Raw genomic sequence first — 17475 nt, 5'->3', positions numbered from 1 at the left:
TATGATGTTGTTCCACAAACTTCTTGCTAATAAAGGTATGTGAAGCACCAGAATCAAAAAGAATAATTGCTGGGTGACTGGCCACAGGAAACGTACCCATCATCACCGGCTCTCCTTCCGGTGTAGTAGCCACTTGAGTATAATACACACGCCCTGTTTTCTTCATATTCTTCCCCACAGCATTTCCTTTGGGCTGTCTTGATTTCCCAGATCCTTGCGAAGCATTAGATTGATTTTGCCTAGGATATGGGCAGTCCTTGATGAAGTGTCCCGACTTGCCGCAATTAAAGCACCCAGTTGAAGAACTAGGCAAGGCAGGAAATCGAGTGCCTGAGGCACCCGGCTGTTTTGGGGTAGTGGGGGCATTGTTGGGGCGGATAATGATAGGCTGCTTGAAGGGAAATGAAGGTGGACGAGAAAAAGGGCGATTTTGGTTTGAGGGTCGAATCACAAACCGTGGTTTCTTCGCCTGGCCCTGATTAGGCCGCTCACCACCAAATCCCTTATTTTTCCCAGAATTTGTATATTTGGCTTCAACAGATAAGGCTGTGCTGACAGCCTTTCCATATGTGAGATCTATGCATGTGGCCATTTTCCTTTGTAGCCGATCATTCAGTCCCCGCATAAAACAATTCTTCTTCTTCAAATCTGTATTCACCTGATCGATAGCATACTGCGACAGGTGATTGAATTTGTTGAGATATTGAGTAATGGTATCTCCGCCTTGTTGTAACTTCATAAACTCCTCTTGTTTCATATGCAGCACTCCTTCAGGGATGTAGTGTTCATGGAAAGATGCTTTAAACTCATTCCAGGTGACTTGATGGTTATCAGGTTGAATAGCCATAAAATTTCCCCACCAGGTACTGGTAGGACCACGGAGTTGTTGTGCGGCAAACAACGGCTTCTGCGTCTCTGAGCATCGGAGAAGACCAAACTTTTGCTCGATAACCCGAATCCACTCGTCAGCTTCTAAGGGATCTTCTGCCTTGACGAATAGAGGTGGACGAGTTTCCGAGAAATCCAGATAAGTGGTCTCACGGGGACCCTGCGGATAGCCTCTTGCTGCTTGCTGCTGAAATTGTTGCTGACCCGCCATTTCCCTAAGGAAGCGGGTATTATCGGCGGTGGCATTCACCAAGGCGGCAATCGCCTCGGCTAACGTGGGAGGAACTGGAGGTGGGTTTGGGGTAGCATCCCGTCCCCCAGAAGTTCCTGCTGCATCCTGTCCTCGAGTCCTGGTCGGCATCTGTGGCAAAAACATTTGAGGTAAACATAATGTGCCAGAGAAAACCTTCCATTTTACATTACTATAAAAAGTAATGATACAGACTCGATATTACATAACAGGATACAATACCCATTTTACAACAGTACACCCTTCAATACCCTACCTATACACTACTCTACTTCTATTACACCCTTATTCCTGCTTGCCATCAGTCTTGGCGGCTTCATCGTCAGGTGTGGGAGTCCAGACATCAACCAACCTCAAAGAAGGAGGGGGCTCAAAAAGGTCTAACTCCCCACCCAGCGCACGTCCCGCAATGTGAGATGGTCCAGCTTCTGCCTCAGCAGGTGGTGCAGGCTCACTTGGGTGTAGTTGTGAGTATAATACATGGACTTCCTCGTGCAACGTGTTGCAGTAAACCTGCAGGTCATCAACAGTCGAGCTAAGTTCTTTAACTCGGGCCTGAGCCCTTGCTTCCTTAGCACACATTAGCAAACGAGACTGTACGGCCCAGTCAAGTGCTAAGTCTCGATCAGCGAGTTGATCCTGTAGATGTCGGATGTCCCTTCTCAGTTCATTGATTCTATCACCGTCAGCGACCCAAGCATCAGTCCTTTGTTGCAGTGCTGCCTGAAGTCGACTCACACGAGCTTCAAGGTCTCCGATGGGGTCGTTACTCCCACTACTGCTGCTTTCATGTCGGGGAGCCAATTGATGTCGAGGCACCCCAATTGGTCCCGTAGACTTGCGTGCCGTTAGCCTGGTACGTGGCGGCATCTTTTCTAAGGGGGAAAATGTTATTAGTATGATTCTTAGCATGATGCATGTATAATTACAGAATCAACCTTAGTCGATTCAACCTTCTATATGTTGCACTCTTCCTATCTGGTCTTTACGATAGACTTCTTCAGAATACTTAGGTAAGAAGAGAAAAGAATTTCTAGGTAAGACTTTTGAAAATTCTTTTGAAGATGCTTCATAATATCTGCCAAGAAGGGCTACGCTCCGATACCAGCTGTGACGGAACCTCCCAAGTAATTAGGCCCACCTACAGTTGTCCTTGTCCAACGGACATCAGACAACCCTGTAGGTGCCCCTGAACTACTTGACAAGTTCGGTATCCTTCCTTACCTCACCAGGAACGTCTCACCCATCTTGTAGACATTACAGAACATCGGAGATAAAGAAATGCGGAAGCGAATTACATAATCTTACATTTATTTCAAAAGCAAGCTTGAGTTAGGTTATTACAGACCAGTCTAAAAGTGAGTGCATAGGAGTAATATTATACAAACCAGGGAGGCACAAACTCCTCCCGAGAAGCTAAAAGCAAAAGATTCTTAAGTGGAGGACCGAGTCCTCCCGCACTTCAGTCTTGATTTTCTTCTTTTGGAACCACCTTGGCACAGAAGCAGCAAAAGTCTGCTACTTCCTCACCTAAAAACAACGAAGGGATAAACCCTGAGTATGGAATACTCAGCAAGTCTTACCCGACTAAGGAAAAGACTCTCAAGGGGATGCTGGATAAATAGGAGTCAAGGAGAGGCTTTAGCAAAAATCAACTTATACTTTTGCGGAAGTAGCTTACTAAAGTGAGTCCTTACTTTCAATCTTTTAATGCCATGTTAAGTATTAATAGACTCCATTTGCATCTAGTCTAGTTTCACATCACATCAAGACAACATCATTTTTATCCATCGTGTTCGCCTCTTGACTCTAGGTTGTAGAAAAGTGACCAAGTCTTCATAACCGCGAAGGTACGGCGATCCGAATCGATTATACTCAGCTGAGGATCTCCAATCACACGACATATGTAGCACTTAACCCTTGCATATGTCAACCCGCCACCGGGGTTCTTAAGACCGGATCAGGTTCACGCAGACCGAGAGCACAGATACACCACCGTCCAGCCTCTTGCCACGGAGGGTACACGCTACTCTCGCCACCGCTCCACGCCCATCTCGTGTTGTCTTATTCCGGCCTTAGTCTGCCCGAGGCAAGGCTTACCCATGACGAGGCATGTGACCAGTTAAAGGGTCCTCGGTCAGCACGCCTACATACGCGTTAATCCTTAACCAACCTGGGTAGAGCATCACCTGTTCCTACCCCAAGTTTCCATTTAAGTATTTCCACCCTTAGGAATGTGTCTGTTCCTTAGGATGAAAGAGCATCACGGGGAGCTTTGCAGTAAGATCCCACTATTGCTCCAAATGAAAATATTCTTGCAGGTAGAAGCTATCCTCTCCATGGTTAAATTGAGGACAACTTCTATCCACAAGATCTAAGAAAGGCTAAGCATTTTTGTAAATCATAATTTTGATACTTCACAGAAGTATCTATAAAGGTATGAATATCAAGGAAAGCAATGCATCAAAGGGTTTCAAGTAACTCCTATGAACTTAATGCACATTTCACTAGACTTAAGTGTGCGAAAAGTATTTAAAAACTCAAGGAAAGGGGTTGCATGCACTGGGGCTTGCCTTCGTTTACAGGTGATTCAGGCTCGGATCCACAAATGTCGAAGTAGAAACTATTCTCGGCCTGAGTATCCAAAGGTGGTTGTACTTGCTCTTCAGTTACTTCTACCTCTTCTTCTCGTTCTAATCATAACCATACATATGTATAAGAATGGATGCCATGGGATGCTCATGAGGATGCAAAGACAACATAAACTTATTATTTATGTCTTGAATACAACTTGCCTTCACGGAGTTCCGGGAACTTAGGGTTTCCGGAGTCGGTAAAGGAGTTCATAGGGCAGGGGGGGTGTTTTGGGGTTTGGTGATCAAACAAGGTCCAAATCAATTTAAACTCTACCCTAGGCTTCTAAATATTGTATAATATCCATATAAAAATTTTGGGCATTTTAGGACTTACCAATTATTTTCTAAAAATCTATAACCAAGACTTTTAACTACTTTAAATACCCTAAAATTTTTTACTTTCACTAAAAATCACCAACTTATTTTTATTAAATACTATGGAAAATAACAAACCTAGGAAAATTAGTTTTACAATTTTATAATTTTTCTACATTTTTCTACACATTTTTAAAGCTCTGCTGGAAAAAGAAAAAGAAAAAGGTTAAGGGGAACTGGGCCGGATTCAGCCCAGCGGCCCAAGACCAGGGAGGAAAGCGCGCCTGCGCGCTCCGCGCTGGCGACTTTGCACGAAGGCCCTCGGCTTAACGGCTAAACAGAATTATGTCCATTTACTATTGTGTTAAGTCGCTGACAGTTCACGAAAAGGCCCTCGGGGTTCTGTAAATTCACAACTTGGAGTCCTCGACGGTGCTCAAGCGCGGCCACGCTCCGGCGAGCAAGCAGTCCGGCCAATTGGGGCAGTGACCGGCGCTCTCGAGCGACATACACGGAATTAAACCCCTAAGGAGCATTTCCCCTAACCTAATTGCACTAATGGTGGACTAGGGAGCTCCGGCCACGGTGGCCGTAAGCACAACGGCAATGTGATCGTGTTCCCGACGATGGGCGTCGGTCTAGTTCGATTCAATGGTTCGGCAAGCATTACGGAGATGGAAGGGTGCTCAAACGAAATAGCAGAGGACCGGGGCTGACCTGTGGAGGGCTGCCCACGGTGAGCTCGATTCACGGCGGCGGAAAACCGATTTGGGGGCAACGCGAAATTCAGGCGAGCTGGTGGGCGATCGAGTGTGGGAACGGGTGCTAGAGCTTCACAATTTCATGGCGTAACTAGCCCTGCCCTCAATTTATAGGCTCCAAGGACGGTGGCTGGTGAATTTCGAGGAGATGCGCGGCGGTCGGAGGTGACGAAGGTTATCGGCTTCGCGACTACGTGTCTACCGCCGTGGCGGGCTCACCGGCCTTGATGAGACAGCCGTGAGGGGTCACGACGGCACGGAGGAAGAGTTGAGCCACGCGGCACCCGGCCGAGAGGCGGCGGTCGACGGCGAGCGCTTTACCGCGGGCGGTGAGCTAGAGGAGATGTACCGTGGCCGAGCGGGGTGACTTCCAGCTCACCGGTGACGAGGACCTTTACCGCGACAGCCTTATCCGGTGACCGCCGAGCACGAATCTTGGCGAGCGGCGATCGACGGCGGCAGCTACCGGCGACGAGAACGAGTACGATCTCCTTCAGTTAACCGGTCACTGTACCATGGCATTGCCTCATCAGAGCTTCTGGCCGAGCAAGTTTAGCGTCCTTTTTCTCCAGATTTCATGTGACAACAGGTCCCAGTCTCTGTACCAAAGTTGTAGTGCTACATACCAGCTACAACTCAACTATAAGGTTTAAACTTATTTGAGCACTGGATCTTAGTCTAGATGTCCCTTAATGTTGGATCAAGGTCACTGTCCAACTGAAATTCAGTCTATCTTGGCCTGACAGTCCAACTTCAGGCAAGATTATCTCCCAATTTCTCACAAGAACAAGGCTTGTACTCTTGAGCAAATTTATTCTCCTTTGAATGCTCTACAACTTTGGTGTGGTGATCTAGGGCAAAAACCCTATGCTTTGCAAGTTACAAAGCCCTAAAGTGGAGCCTTTAACACTGAATTTCAGACTTAGTGTAGAACTCAAATGAGGTCCATTTTGCATTTAAGTCCAAAACTTAGGGTTTGGCTTTCAAGTCCACATATTTGTGAACCAAAAGACTTAAGACACTTATTTGGCTTGGTTTTTGCACTTTAGTCCAAAAGTGGACTAATTTTGAATATAAGCCCCTAGGGTTTGGTTTTAGGGTTTTCCAGGGTTCCAGTTAGGGTTTCTGGTATCTCAGGGGTATAAAAGTGATTCAAGCTTATCCTTAGGGTCATTTTATGACTTTTACCCTAAAGTATTTAGGTTTTCTTAACTTGGGTAAAGTTTTACCCCTATAATCCCCATTTAGGGTTAAGTTCATTAACCAGGGTTCCATTTGCAAAAACATTAAAACAATACAACTTGTTTGAAATTTTTGCCTAGTGAATGCACTCTAGGTGTGTCAAACATATGCAATGCCAATGCTCATGATGCCATGCTCAAGTTTTAGTTATAGTAACACCAGGGGTGTTACAAGGAGGATCGACAACAGTGACCAGTTCGTCATCCTCGCCACCGTCAGGGTAGCTGAGAGCACCTAGAGGGGGGTGAATAGGTGATCCTGTAGAAACTTCAAACTTAATGCCACAAAACTTGATTAGGAGTTAGCACAATAAAGCCAAGTGGCTAGAGAGGAGTTCTTGCAAGACACGATAACCACAAGAAGATCAACACAGATAGGTATAGTGGTTTATCCCGTGGTTCGGCCAAGTCCAACACTTGCCTACTCCACGTTGTGGCGTCCCAACGGACGAGGGTTGCAATCAACCCCTCTCAAGCGGTCCAAAGACCCACTTGAATACCACGGTGTTTTGCTTTGTTTTACTATATCCCGCTTGCGAGGAATCTCCACAACTTGGAGCCTCTCGCCCTTACTGAAAGGGAAATGTGCCCTTGGGCCATTTCTAAGTATTTTGGTGATTTAGTGTCCAACACAAGTGCCTAATTGTTAAATGGTGGACAAAGTACAAATCAAGTATAAAGGTATGTTTCTCAGACTTAGTACATTGTTTTAGAGACTAATGTATTGTGTCTAAGTGCTGTAAACAGGAAAAATCAAGTTGAAATTAAAGATGGCTTTGTTCAGCCAAAGTCAGCCTTGTCTGGGTGCACCGGACTGTCCGGTGGTGCACCGGACAGTGTCCGGTGCGCCAGGCTGGCTCAGGCGAACTTGCTTCTCTCGGGAAGTGATTAACGACGTACGACTATAATTCACCGGACTGTCCGGTGTGCACCGGACTGTCCGGTGAGCCAACGGTCGGCCGGGCCAACGGTCGGCCGGGCGATCCGCGCGAGACACGTGGCCGAGTCAACAGTCAGAAGGGGGCACCGGACTGTCCGGTGTGCACCGGACAGTGTCCGGTGCGCCAACGGCTCCAAAGCGCCAATGGTCGGCTTCGCCATAGAAGGAAAGAAATCCGCACCGGACAGTGTCCGGTGGTGCACCGGACTGTCCGGTGCGCCAGGCGACAGAAGGCAAGAATTGCCTTCCTGGAATGCACTCAACGGCTCCTAGCTGCCTTGGGGCTATAAAAGGGACCCCTAGGCGCATGGAGGAGAAAACCAAGCATTCTCTAGCATTCCTAAGCACCAAGACTTTGATTCCACACATTTGATTCCTTGTGATAGCAATTAGAGCTCTATTTGAGTTGTGAACTCGTCGAGTTGTGTTGTGAGGTCTTGTTGCGACTTGTGTGCGTGTTGTCGCTCTGATTTTGTGTCTTGTGTGTGTTGCTCATCCCTCCCTTACTCTGTGCTTCTTTGTGAACATCAAAGTGTAAGGGCGAGAGGCTCCAAGTTGTGGAGATTCCTCGCAAGCGGGATATCGTAAAGTGAAAGCAAAACACCATGGTATTCAAGTAGGTCTTTGGACCGCTTGAAAGGAGTTGATTGCAACCCTCGTCCGTTGGGACGCCATAACGTGGAGTAGGCAAGTGTTGGACTTTACCGAACCACGGGATAAACCACTGTGCCATCTCTGTGTTGATCTCTTTGTGGTTATCGTGTTGTGCAAGCTCTCCTCTCTAGCCACTTGGCTTAATTGTGCTAACTCCTAATCAAGTTTTGTGGATTAAGTTTAAGTTTTTACAGGATCACCTATTCACCCCCCCTCTAGGTGCTCTCAATGGTATCGGAGCCGTTCTCTTCAAGAAAGGGACTAATCGCCCGAAGAGATGGATCCTAAGGGCAAGGGGATTGTGATCAATGATAAGGAGAAGGAGTCCTTCGTCAACGAGCCGAAAGATGACAAGCATACCGACTCGGGCTCGGGCCACAAACGAAAAGATGGAAAGAAGAAGAAGACGAGGCGCATCAAGGAGATCGTCTACTACGACGAGTCCTCTTCTTCCCAAATGGACGACGACAACGACTACGAGAAAAAGAAGACGGTTAACTCAAACTTCTCTTTCGATTATTCTCGTATTCCGCATAGTTCAAATGCACATTTGATTTCCATTCCACTTGGTAAACCTCCTCATTTTGATGGAGAGGACTACGGATTTTGGAGTCACAAAATGCGTAGTCACCTATTCTCTCTCCATCCTAGTATATGGGAGATAGTAGAGAGTGTAATGAAATTTGATAGCTCGGATAGTCCTTTATTTATAAATGAACAGATTCATAAAAATGCACAAGCTACTACTGTGTTGTTAGCCTCATTGTGCAGGGACGAGTACCATAAGGTGAGCGGCTTGGACAATGCCAAGCAGATCTGGGACACCATCAAGATCTCACATGAGGGGAACGACGTCACCATGCTCACCAAAATGGAGTTGGTGGAAGGCGAACTCGGGAGATTCGCTATGATTAGAGGGGAGGAGCCAACACAGACGTACAACAGGCTCAAGACCCTCGTCAACAAGATAAGGAGCTATTGAAGCACGCGATGGACGGACCACCACGTTGTCCGCCTAATGCTCAGGTCCTTTACCGTCCTTGATCCACATCTTGTGAACAACATTCGTGAGAATCCTAGGTACACGAAGATGACGCCCGAGGAGATCCTTGGAAAGTTCATAAGCGGGCGGATGATGATCAAGGAGGCTAGATACGTCGACGATGCATTAAATGGCCCAATCCAAGAGCCTCAAACTATTGCTCTCAAGGCAACAAGGAGCAAGGAGGCGCTACCTAGCAAGGTGGCGCAAGTTGAGGCGGCCGGGCTTAATGATGAAGAGATGGCCCTCATCATCAAGCGATTCAAGACGACGCTAAAAGGTCGCAAGGAGCACCCCAACAAGAACAAGACGAAGGGGAAGCACTCCTGCTTCAAATGTGGTAAGATTGGTCATTTTATCGCTAACTGTCCCGATAATGATAGTGACCAGGAAAAGAAGAGTGGAAAGTGGGAAAAGAAGAAGAACTACAAGAAGGCGAAGGGCGAGGCACATCTTGGAAAGGAGTGGGATTTGGATTGCTCCTCATCAGACTCCGACAACGAAGGACTCGCCGCCACCGCCTTCAACAAGTCATCCCTCTTCCCCAACGAGCATGACACTTGCCTCATGGCAAGGGAAAAGAAGGTAAGCACTCGTAATACTAGTACTCATGCTTCTTCAAGTGAGGATGAGTCTACTGATGATGATGAAATAGATTATTCATGTTTATTCAAGGGCCTAGATAGAACCAAGGTTGATAAAATTAATGAATTAATTGATGCCTTGAATGATAAGAATAGGTTATTAGAAAAGCAAGAGGATCTTTTGTATGAAGAGCATGATAAATTTGTTAGTGCACAAAATTCTCTTGCTCTAGAAGTTAAAAGGAATGAAATGCTTTCTTGTGAACTATCTACTTGTCATGAAACCATTTCTACTTTAAAAGGTGTTAATGATGATTTAAATGCTAAACTAGAAGTAGCAAATAAATCTAACTCTTGTGTAGAACATGTTATAATTTGCAATAGGTGCAAAGATTTTAATGTTGATGCTTGTAGTGAACACCTAGTTTGCATCTCTAAATTAAATGTTGAAGTGGCTAGTCTTAATACCCAACTTAAGACTAGCAAGAGTGAATTTGACAAGCTAAAGTTTGCAAGGGATGCCTACACGATTGGTAGACACCCCTCAATTAAGGATGGTCTTGGCTTCAAGAGGGAAGTCAAGAACTTAACAAGCCATAAGGCTCCCATCTCCACCAAGGAGAAAGGGAAGGCCCCTATGGCTAGTAGTGCTCAAAAGAACCATGCTTTCATGTATCATGATAGGAGACATTCGAGAAATGTTTATAGAAGTTATGATGCTTTTAATTCTCATGCTATGGTTGCTTCTAGTTCTTCTATTATGCATGATAGAAATTTAGCTAGGAGAAATGCTATTAATCACATGCCTAGAAGAAATGTTGTTCATGTACCTAGGAAAACAAATAGTGAACCTTCTACAATTTATCATGCTTTAAATGCTTCCTTTGCTATTTGTAGAAAGGATAAGAAGGTGGTTGCTAGAAAATTAGGGGCAAAATGCAAGGGAGATAAAACTTGCATTTAGGTCCCTAAGGCTATTTGTACTAACCTTGTAGGACCCAACAAGAGTTGGGTACCTAAGACCCAAGACTAAATTGCCTTGCAGGTTTATGCATCCGGGGGCTCTAGCTGGATTATCGACAGCGGATGCACAAACCACATGACGGGGAAAAGAGGATGTTCTCTTCCTACGTCAAGAACAAGGATCCCCAAGATTCAATCATATTCGGTGACGAAAATCAAGGCAAGGTTAAAGGCTTAGGAAAGATTGCAATCTCAAATGAGCACTCTATTTCTAATGTATTCTTAGTTGAGTCGCTTGGATATAATTTGTTATCCGTAAGTCAATTATGTAATATGGGATATAATTGTCTATTCACAAATGTAGATGTGTCTGTCTTTAGAAGAAGTGATGGTTCATTAGCTTTTAAGGGTGTATTAGACGACAAACTCTATTTAGTTGATTTTGCAAAAGAGGAGGCCGGTCTAGATGCATGCTTAATTGCTAAGACTAACATGGGCTGGCTGTGGCATCGCCACTTAGCACATGTGGGGATGAAGAACCTTCACAAGCTTCTAAAGGGAGAACACATGATAGGTCTAACTAATGTTATTTTCGAAAAAGATAGACCTTGTGCAACTTGTCAAGCAGGGAAATAGGTGGGAAGCTCTCATCATGCCAAAAATGTGATGACAACATCAAGACCCCTGGAGTTACTTCATATGGATCTCTTCGGACCCGTCGCCTATCTAAGCATAGGAGGAAGTAAGTATGGTCTTGTTATAGTTGATGATTTTTCCCGCTTCACTTGGGTATTCTTTTTGCAGGATAAATCTGAAACCCAAGGGACCCTCAAGTGCTTCCTAAGGAGAGCTCAAAACGAGTTTGAGCTCAAGGTGAAGAAGATCAGAAGCGACAATGGGTCCGAGTTCAAGAACCTTCAAGTGGAGGAGTATCTTGAGAAGGAAGGAATCAAGCACGAGTTCTCCGCTCCCTACACACCACAGCAAAATGGTGTGGTAGAGAGGAAGAACAAGACGCTACTAGACATGGCGAGGACGATGCTTGGTGAATTCAAGACGCCCGAACGGTTTTGGACGGAAGCCGTGAGCACGGCTTGCCACGTCATCAACCGGGTCTACCTTCATCGCCTCCTCAAGAAGACTTCGTATGAGCTACTAACCGGTAACGAACCCAATGTTTCATATTTCCGAGTTTTTGGGAGTAAATGCTACATTCTAGTGAAGAAAGGTAGGAATTCCAAATTTGCTCCCAAAGCGGTAGAAGGGTTTTTGTTAGGTTATGACTCAAATACAAAGGCGTATAGGGTCTTCAACAAATCATCAGGTTTGGTTGAAGTCTCTAGCGACATTGTATTTGATGAGACTAATGGCTCTCCAAGAGAGCAAGTTGTTGATCTTGATGATGTAGATGAAGAAGACGTTCCAATGGCTGCAATGCGCACCATGGCGATTGGAGATGTGAGGCCAATGGAACAAAAGGAGCAAGATCAACCTTCTTTCTCAACAATGGTGCATCCTCCAACTCAAGACGATGAACAGGTTCATCAAGAGGAAGCGCATGATCAAGGGGGAGCACAAGATGTTCATGTGATAGAGGAAGAAGCACAACCGGCACCTCCAACTCAAGTCCGAGCGATGATTCAAAGGGATCATCCCGTCGACCAGATTTTGGGTGACATTAGCAAGGGAGTAACTACTCGGTCTCGATTAGTTAATTTTTGTGAGCATTACTCCTTTGTCTCTTCTATTGAGCCTTTCAGGGTAGAAGAGGCCTTGCTAGATCCGGACTGGGTGTTGGCCATGCAAGAGGAGCTCAACAACTTCAAGAGAAATGAAGTTTGGACACTGGTGCCTCGTCCCAAGCAAAATGTTGTGGGAACCAAGTGAGTGTTCCGCAACAAACAAGACGAGCACGGGGTGGTGACAAGGAACAAGGCACGACTTGTGGCAAAAGGTTATGCCCAAGTCGCAGGTTTGGACTTTGAGGAGACTTTTGCTCCTATGGCTAGGCTAGAGTCCATTCGTATTTTGCTAGCATATGCCGCTCACCATTCTTTCAGGTTGTTCCAAATGGATGTGAAGAGTGCTTTCCTCAACGGGCCAATCAAGGAGGAGGTGTACGTGGAGCAACCGCCTGGCTTCGAGGATGAACGGTACCCCGACCACGTGTGTAAGCTCTCTAAGGCGCTCTATGGACTTAAGCAAGCCCCAAGAGCATGGTATGAATGCCTTAGAGACTTTTTAATTGCTAATGCTTTCAAGGTTGGGAAAGCCGATCCAACTCTTTTTACTAAGACATGTGATGGTGATCTTTTTGTGTGCCAAATTTATGTCGATGACATAATATTTGGTTCTACTAACCAAAAGTCTTGTGAAGAGTTTAGCAGGGTGATGACTCAAAAGTTTGAGATGTCGATGATGGGCGAGTTAAGTTATTTCCTTGGGTTCCAAGTGAGGCAACTCAAGGATGGGACCTTCATCTCCCAAATGAAGTACACGCAAGACTTGATCAAGCGTTTTGGGATGAAGGACGCCAAGCCCGCAAAGACTCCAATGGGAACCAACGGACACACCAACCTCAACAAAGGAGGTAAGTCTGTTGATCAAAAGGCATACCGATCTATGATAGGGTCTTTACTTTATTTATGTGCTAGTAGACCGGATATTATGCTTAGCGTATGCATGTGTGCTAGATTTCAATCCGATCCAAGGGAATGTCACTTAGTGGCGGTGAAGCGAATTCTTAGATATTTAGTCGCTACGCCTTGCTTCGGGATCTGGTATCCAAAGGGGTCTACCTTTGACTTGATTGGATATTTAGACTCCGACTATGCTGGATGTAAGGTTGATAGGAAGAGTACATCGGGGACGTGCCAATTCTTAGGAAGGTCCCTGGTGTCATGGAGTTCTAAGAAACAAACTTCCGTTTCCCTATCCACCGCTGAGGCCGAGTACGTTGCCGCAGGACAGTGTTGCGCGCAACTACTTTGGATGAGGCAAACCCTCAGGGACTTCGGCTACAATTTGAGCAAAGTCCCACTCATATGTGATAATGAGAGTGCTATCCGCATGGCGGATAATCCTGTTGAACACAGTCGCACAAAGCACATAGACATCCGGCATCACTTTTTGAGAGACCACCAGTAAAAGGGAGATATCGAAGTGTTTCATGTTAGCTCCGAGAACCAGCTAGCCGATATCTTTACCAAGCCTTTAGATGAGCAGACCTTTTGCAAGTTGCGTAGTGAGCTAAATGTCTTGGATTCGCGGAACTTGGATTGATTTATAGCATACATGTGTCTTATGCCTTGATCATGTTCCTTAAGCATTTTGTTTATGGTGCTCAAGTTGTACAAGCACTCCCCGGACCTTACAAGTCCATTTGCGAGTTATGCACAAATTTAGGGGGAGGTGTGCTACAACTTGACCCTTTGAGACTAGCTGTGTGCTTGAGTACTTAAATTTAGTCTCAAAGGAGGTTTGAAAGGGAAAAGGTGGACTTGGACCATGCAAGACTTCCACTGCACTCCAATGAAAGAGTAACTTATTCCAAGTTCATCTCTATGCTCTTATTGCCTTTTTACTCTTAGTTGAAGATTTTGGTGAGCAATGGGGTTAAAGGGCCAAAATTGATCCCGTTTTGGTGCTTGATGCCAAAGGGGGAGAAAATAAGGCCAAAGCAAGAAATGGATCAGCTACCACTTGAGAATTTTGAAAATAGTAGAATAGAGCTTTTGTTTTGTCAAAATCCTCTTGTTTGTCTCTTATTGTCCAAAGTTGGTCTCTTGTGGGGAGAAGGCTTAATTATGGGAAAAAGGGGGAGTTTTTGAACTCTTTGATAAATTTCTCTTGAAATATCTCTCTTTATGTTTCAACATGTGTGTTTGACTTAGAGATAGGAAATTGAGTTTGATTTGCAAAAACAAACCAAGTGGTGGCTAAGAATGATCCATATATGTCAAATTTGAATCAAAACAATTTTGAGTTCTTATTTGAATTGATTTTGCACTTGTTCTACTTGCTTTATGTTGTGTTGGCATAAATCACCAAAAAGGGGGAGATTGAAAGGGAAATGTGCCCTTGGGCCATTTCTAAGTATTTTGGTGATTTAGTGTCCAACACAAGTGCCTAAGTGTTAAATGGTGGACAAAGTACAAATCAAGTATAAAGGTATGTTTCTCAGACTTAGTACATTGTTTTAGAGACTAATGTATTGTGTCTAAGTGTTGGAAACAGGAAAAATCAAGTTGAAGTTAAAGATGGCTTTGTTCAGCCAAAGTCAGCCTTGTCTGGGTGCACCGGACAGTGTCCGGTGCGCTAGGCTGGCTCAGGCGAACTTGCTGCTCTCGGGAAGTGATTAACGGCGTACGGCTATAATTCACCGGACTGTCCGGTGAGCCAACGGTCGGCCGGGCCAACCGCGCGAGACACGTGGCCGAGCCAACGGTCGGAAGGGGGCACCGGACTGTCCGGTGTGCACCGGACAGTGTCTGGTGCGTCAATGGCTCCAAAGCGCCAATGGTCGGCTTCGCCATAGAAGGAAAGAAATCTGCACCGGACAGTGTCCGGTGGTGCACCGGACTGTCCGGTGCGCCAGGCGACAGAAGGCAAGAATTGCCTTCCTGGAATGCACTCAACGGCTCCTAGCTGCCTTGGGGCTATAAAAGGGTCCCCTAGGCGCATGGAGGAGAAAACCAAGCATTCTCTAGCATTCCTAAGCACCAAGACTTTGATTCCGCACATTTGATTCCTTGTGATAGCAATTAGAGCTCTATTTGAGTTGTGAACTCGTCGAGTTGTGTTGTGAGCTCTTGTTGCGACTTGTGTGCGTGTTGTCGCTCTGATTTTGTGTCTTGTGTGCGTTGCTCATCCCTCCCTTACTCTGTGCTTCTTTGTGAACATCAAAGTGTAAGGGCGAGAGGCTCCAAGTTGTGGAGATTCCTCGCAAGCGGGATATCGTAAAGTGAAAGCAAAACACCGTGGTATTCAAGTAGGTCTTTGGACCGCTTGAAAGGGGTTGATTGCAACCCTCGTCCGTTGGGACGCCACAACGTGGAGTAGGCAAGTGTTGGACTTTGCCGAACCACGGGATAAACCACTGTGCCATCTCTGTGTTGATCTCTTTGTGGTTATCGTGTTGTGCAAGCTCTCCTCTCTATCCACTTGGCTTAATTGTGCTAACTCCTAATCAAGTTTTGTGGATTAAGTTTAAGTTTTTACAGGATCACCTATTCACCCCCCTCTAGGTGCTCTCACTTACAATTTGATGTTCACAAAGAAGCATGGAAGTAAGGTTGGGATAAGCAACGCACACTAGACACAAAATCAGAGCACAAACACGCACACAAGTTACAACTCGAGCTCACAACACAACCCAAAGAGTTCTCTACTCAAATGGAGCTCTAGTTGCTATCACAAAGAATCGAATGCGCGGAATTGGAGCCTTGGTGCTTAGGAATGCTTAGAGAATGCTTGGTATACTCCTCCATGCGCCTAGGGGTCCCTTTTATAGCCCCAAGGCAGCTAGGAGCCGTTGAGAGCATTACAGGAAGGCAATTCTTGCCTTCTGTCGCCTGGCGCACCGGACAGTCTAGTTCACCACCGGACACTGTCCGGTGCGGATTTCTTTCCTGTTTTGGCGCAGCCGACCGTTGACGATTTGGAGCCGTTGGCGCACCAGACACTGTCCGGTGCACACCGGACAGTCCGGTGCCCCCTTCAGACCGTTGGCTCGGCAACGCGTCACGCGTGGATTGCGCGGCCGACCGTTGGCGCGCCCGACCGTTGGCTCACCGGACAGTCCGGTGCACACCGGACAGTCCGGTGAATTTTAGCCGTACGCCGCCGACGATTTCCCGAGAGCGGTCTTTTCACCAGAGCCAGCCTAGCGCACCGGACACTGTCCAGTGCACCACCGGACACTGTCCAGTGCACCACCGGACAGTCCGGTGCACGTAGACCGAGCAGCCTTTTGGCTGTACACAGCCAACTTCTTCATAATTGTTTCTCCTGTTTCTAGCACTTAGACACAATACATTAGTCTTCAAAACAATGTACTAAGTCTAGAAACATACCTTTAATGTTGATTTGTACTTCTTGATTCCTTGGCATAATTTAACACTTAAGCACTTGTGTTGGACACTTAATCACCAAAATACTTAGAAATGGCCCAAGGGCACATTTCCCTTTCAATCTCCCCCTTTTTGGTGATTTATGCCAACACAACAAAAAGCAACTAAAAGAAGTGCAACATCAATGCAAATGAGAACACAAATTCGTTTTGATTCAAATTTGGCATATTTGGATCATTCTTTGCCACCACTTGGTTTGTTTTTGCAAATCAAACTCAATTTCCTATCTCTAAGTCAAATTCAGTTGTTGAGGCATAGAGAAGGATATTCCAAGAGAAATTGATCACTGATTCAAAAACTCCCCATATTTCCCATAATCAAACATTCTCCTCACAAGAGACCAACTTTTGACAAAAAAGAGTCATTTAGAATTTTGACAAATCAACCAAAAACTCTACTATTTTCAAAATTCTCAAGTGGTAGCTGATCCATTTATTGCTTTGGCCTTTAATTTCTCCCCCTTTGGCATCAAGCACCAAAACGAGATCATTTTTGGCCCTTTAACCCCATTGCCTCACCAAAATCCTCAAGTAAGATCAAAAAAGGCAATACGAGCATGGAAATGAACTTGGAGTTAATTACTCTTTCATCGGAGTGCAGTGGAAGTCTTTCATGGTCCAAGTCCAACATTCCCTTTCAATCCACCTTTGAGACTGAATCAAGCAAACTCAAGTACACAGTTAGTCTCAAAGGGTCAAGTTGTAGCACATCTCCCCCTAAATATGTGCATCACTCACACATGGACTTTTGAGGTCCGGGGAGTGTTTGTACAACTTGAGCACCATAAATATACAACAAAATGCATAAGGAACATGATCAAAGGCATAAAACACATGTATGCTATAAATCAATCCAGGTTCCGCGAATCTAAGACATTTAGCTCACTACGTAGCCTACAAAAGGTCTTCTCATCTAGAGGCTTGGTAAAGATATCGGCTAGCTGGTTTTCGGTGCTAACATAAAACACTTTGATATCTCCCTTTTGCTGGTGATCTCTCAAAAAGTGATGCCGGATGTCTATGTGCTTTGTGCGGCTGTGTTCAACAGGATTGTCCGCCATGCGGATAGCA

This window comes from Zea mays, chromosome 1 (genome assembly GCF_902167145.1).
Source record: "Zea mays cultivar B73 chromosome 1, Zm-B73-REFERENCE-NAM-5.0, whole genome shotgun sequence".
NCBI classification, from domain to species: Eukaryota; Viridiplantae; Streptophyta; class Magnoliopsida; order Poales; family Poaceae; genus Zea; species Zea mays.
This window is presented reverse-complemented; position numbering follows the sequence as displayed.